Source organism: Schistocerca serialis, unplaced genomic scaffold, assembly GCF_023864345.2.
Source record: "Schistocerca serialis cubense isolate TAMUIC-IGC-003099 unplaced genomic scaffold, iqSchSeri2.2 HiC_scaffold_1120, whole genome shotgun sequence".
In the NCBI taxonomy this organism is placed as follows: Eukaryota; Metazoa; Arthropoda; class Insecta; order Orthoptera; family Acrididae; genus Schistocerca; species Schistocerca serialis.
The window spans coordinates 12501-17500 of record NW_026047316.1 but is presented as its reverse complement, the minus strand read 5'-3'; the positions used below and the strand labels follow the sequence as shown (position 1 = coordinate 17500).

The 5000-nt window shown below is 51.7% G+C and overlaps 1 non-coding gene across 1 annotated transcript in view; it reads right to left on the bottom strand.

Moving 5' to 3' along the window:
* Window positions 1–814, bottom strand: part of LOC126432047 (small subunit ribosomal RNA) — a 1909-nt gene extending 1095 nt beyond the window's left edge. The window contains exon 1 of the ribosomal RNA XR_007577835.1: window positions 1–814. This exon is cut by the window's left edge and continues 1095 nt beyond it. This is a non-coding gene — a ribosomal RNA (small subunit ribosomal RNA).
* Between the last annotated feature and the right edge of the window lie 4186 nt (window positions 815–5000).

Sequence of the window (5000 nt, the reverse complement as noted above, 5' to 3'; positions counted from 1 at the left end):
ATAAAGAGCACCCTGGTAGGATTTCAACGGGGTCCGCCTCGGGACGCACGAGCACGCACGAGGCGGTCGCACGCCTTCGGCTCGCCCCACCGGCAGGACGTCCCACGATACATGCCAGTTAAACACCGACGGGCGGTGAACCAACAGCGTGGGACACAAATCCAACTACGAGCTTTTTAACCGCAACAACTTTAATATACGCTATTGGAGCTGGAATTACCGCGGCTGCTGGCACCAGACTTGCCCTCCAATAGATACTCGTTAAAGGATTTAAAGTGTACTCATTCCGATTACGGGGCCTCGGATGAGTCCCGTATCGTTATTTTTCGTCACTACCTCCCCGTGCCGGGAGTGGGTAATTTGCGCGCCTGCTGCCTTCCTTGGATGTGGTAGCCGTTTCTCAGGCTCCCTCTCCGGAATCGAACCCTGATTCCCCGTTACCCGTTACAACCATGGTAGGCGCAGAACCTACCATCGACAGTTGATAAGGCAGACATTTGAAAGATGCGTCGCCGGTACGAGGACCGTGCGATCAGCCCTAAGTTATTCAGAGTCACCAAGGCAAACGGACCGGACGAGCCGACCGATTGGTTTTGATCTAATAAAAGCGTCCCTTCCATCTCTGGTCGGGACTCTGTTTGCATGTATTAGCTCTAGAATTACCACAGTTATCCAAGTAACGTGGGTACGATCTAAGGAACCATAACTGATTTAATGAGCCATTCGCGGTTTCACCTTAATGCGGCTTGTACTGAGACATGCATGGCTTAATCTTTGAGACAAGCATATGACTACTGGCAGGATCAACCAGGGAGCTGCGTCAACTAGAGCTGAGCAGCCGGCCGCCCGGGAGTGTGTCCCGGGGGCCCGCGCGAACACGCAAGCGTCCGCTCAATTATTCTGCAAACAGGAGGAGGCTGAGCTCCCCTGCACAACACACCTCGAAACCCTCTCAGGTCCCGGCGGCGCGCAGCGCCGTCCTAAGTACTTGGTCGGGTTCGAGAGAGGCGCAATCGCCCGGAGTTAGGCGAGTAGACGCTTTAGGTGCGACCACCCGTGCTCCCAACTGAGCTTGCCGCTGCCGACAGAGGCCCGGGAGCGTGCTGTCGTGGCATTGCCGGCGGGAGACAACACGCGCCACCTACGGTGACCGGCAGCTCCAACGCCAGCGCCACAGAAGGACAAAAGCCCTACTTGGGTGCCGAAGCGAACTCTCCCAGCACAGCGCACGCGCCAACACGTCCGCACAGCTGCGATACAAACCACCTGCGAGAACCGCTGGGGCGACCGAGCAGCAGACGGCGTCGCGGCGCCGAGCGCCGGGCGGCGGCGCATCCTCAGCGCACAAAGTCCTCAATCGGACCAGCACACTGCAGATGGCCACCGCGCTTCGCACCGGGCCCGCGAGGACCTACTTTGGCCGCAAGGCGCCGCGAGCAGGGGGCGCCGGCGCGCAGCTGCGCCGCCTGCCGCGTCCGTCGGCCGGCGCGCCTGCCACCGGCCGCCCCCACCAGCCGGCTGTAGCGCGTGCGCCCACGCACCGCGCTGCCAGCACGCCGGGCGGCCCCCCCTCACCGGCCGGGGACGGTCCCACCCAGCCACCGCCGCGTATCGCCTCACACCCAGATCCCCCTTTCACGTTCGTGGGCATGGTGGGTCCCCTTTCACGTTCGTGGGCATGGTGGGTATCCCTGAAACAACCGGTTAATAGCTCGACCGATCGTCGCCAACACTGATTCACCTCTAGCGAGAACAACCGCACCACAACGGGTTACCGGTTGTTCATTTGCGTAACGTCACCAGCAAACGTACACGTCCATCGCCATTTGCAACGAGTATTGCATGCCTGTGTCAGGTGTCACAACACACTACGTCTGCCCACATAGACGCAACAACATGTGCACGCCTAGAGAACACGTGGAAGGTAGACCCCGTACGTATGCGGTGTCCATTGCGCGAACGACTGTCAGCCCGCCTCTGCAGCATGTCGCAGATGTGGAACGCGGTGCAACATGCTATCACGGTGTGTGAGAAGAGACGACTACGTCCGAATACACGCTCCACTACATCAACAGACTGCTCATGCTGATCGCCATCCAGGGCGTCCGTTCCTCCCACACGTCTGTATGGCGTACCACACTGCAATCCAGCTCTTATAGGGAGACGACACGTAGCTGCGTGCACAATATTTGGACTGTATGGTCCGCCGTTGCTAGGCGCTGTCGTCATACGGTCACATGGGCCACGATGTATCATTCAGTACATACGGAGCAATGTGCAGTACAGTTTGTGGGTTTTGCGTACATCGGCGGACAGGTGACAGGCCGTACCACAACGTAGGCTGAGTACGTCGGCATGCGAAGGGCATTGAACATGCAAACTTCTCACCGACCAGCTTGCGAAGGCAGGGGGGAAGGGGGGGGGGCATGTACGTCCTGCTGCTATCCACACTACAGTGTATAGCAGGAGCATGTGGAAAGTCAGCAACACCTGCAAGGTGTTTAACATGACGCGATACACAGGGGACCGGGCAGTGCGAGTAGCGAACTATATTGCGAGGGTTGCGGTTAGGCAACACTACACTACTTTAACGGGTTGCATAACAATTACAGAGCAGGTTCAGCGACAACGTGCGTCAGGTTAAGGCGCAATATAGTTTAGGTTACGGCGCACTTTAGGTTAGGTTAAGGCACATTATAGGTTAGGTTAAGGCACATTATAGGTTAGGTTAAGGCACAACATGGGTTACGTTAAGGCACAACATGGGTTACGTTAAGGCACAACATGGGTTACGTTAAGGCACAACATGGGTTAGGTTAAGGCACAACATGGGTTAGGTTAAGGCACAACATGGGTTAGGTTAAGGCACAACATGGGTTAGGTTAAGGCACAACATGGGTTAGGTTAAGGCACAACATGGGTTAGGTTAAGGCACAACATGGGTTAGGTTAAGGCACAACATGGGTTAGGTTAAGGCACAACATGGGTTAGGTTAAGGCACAACATGGGTTAGGTTAAGGCACAACATGGGTTAGGTTAAGGCACAACATGGGTTAGGTTAAGGCACAACATGGGTTAGGTTAAGGCACAACATGGGTTAGGTTAAGGCACAACATGGGTTAGGTTAAGGCACAACATGGGTTAGGTTAAGGCACAACATGGGTTAGGTTAAGGCACAACATGGGTTAGGTTAAGGCACAACATGGGTTAGGTTAAGGCACAACATGGGTTAGGTTAAGGCACAACATGGGTTAGGTTAAGGCACAACATGGGTTAGGTTAAGGCACAACATGGGTTAGGTTAAGGCACAACATGGGTTAGGTTAAGGCACAACATGGGTTAGGTTAAGGCACAACATGGGTTAGGTTAAGGCACAACATGGGTTAGGTTAAGGCACAACATGGGTTAGGTTAAGGCACAACATGGGTTAGGTTAAGGCACAACATGGGTTAGGTTAAGGCACAACATGGGTTAGGTTAAGGCACAACATGGGTTAGGTTAAGGCACAACATGGGTTAGGTTAAGGCACAACATGGGTTAGGTTAAGGCACAACATGGGTTAGGTTAAGGCACACCATGGGTTAGGTTAAGGCACACCATGGGTTAGGTTAAGGCACACCATGGGTTAGGTTAAGGCACAACATGGGTTAGGTTAAGGCACAACATGGGTTAGGTTAAGGCACAACATGGGTTAGGTTAAGGCACAACATGGGTTAGGTTAAGGCACAACATGGGTTAGGTTAAGGCACAACGTAGGTTAGGTTAAGGCACAACGTGGGTTAGGTTAAGGCACAACGTGGGTTAGGTTAAGGCACAACGTGGGTTAGGTTAAGGCACAACGTGGGTTAGGTTAAGGCACAACATGGGTTAGGTTAAGGCACAACATGGGTTAGGTTAAGGCACAACATGGGTTAGGTTAAGGCACAACATGGGTTAGGTTAAGGCACAACATGGGTTAGGTTAAGGCACAACATGGGTTAGGTTAAGGCACAACATGGGTTAGGTTAAGGCACAACATGGGTTAGGTTAAGGCACAACATGGGTTAGGTTAAGGCACAACATGGGTTAGGTTAAGGCACAACGTAGGTTAGGTTAAGGCACAACGTGGGTTAGGTTAAGGCACAACATGGGTTAGGTTAAGGCACAACATGGGTTAGGTTAAGGCACAACATGGGTTAGGTTAAGGCACAACATGGGTTAGGTTAAGGCACAACATGGGTTAGGTTACGGCACAACATGGGTTAGGTTACGGCACAACATGGGTTACGTTACGGCACAACATGGGTTACGTTACGGCACAACATGGGTTACGTTACGGCACAACATGGGTTACGTTACGGCACAACATGGGTTACGTTACGGCACAACATGGGTTACGTTACGGCACAAATTAGGTTAGGTTACGGCACAAATTAGGTTAGGTTAAGGCACAAATTAGGTTAGGTTAAGGCACAAATTAGGTTAGGTTAAGGCACAAATTAGGTTAGGTTAAGGCACAAATTAGGTTAGGTTAAGGCACAAATTAGGTTAGGTTAAGGCACAAATTAGGTTAGGTTAAGGCACAAATTAGGTTAGGTTAAGGCACGATATAGGTTAGGTTAAGGCACGATATAGGTTAGGTTAAGGCACGATATAGGTTAGGTTAAGGCACGATATAGGTTAGGTTAAGGCACGATATAGGTTAGGTTAAGGCACGATATAGGTTAGGTTAAGGCACGATATAGGTTAGGTTAAGGCACGATATAGGTTAGGTTAAGGTACGATATAGGTTAGGTTAAGGTACGATATAGGTTAGGTTAAGGTACGATATAGGTTAGGTTAAGGTACGATATAGGTTAGGTTAAGGTACGATATAGGTTAGGTTAAGGTACGATATAGGTTAGGTTAAGGTACGATATAGGTTAGGTTAAGGTACGATATAGGTTAGGTTAAGGTACGATATAGGTTAGGTTAAGGTACGATATAGGTTAGGTTAAGGTACGATATAGCGTAGGTTCAGA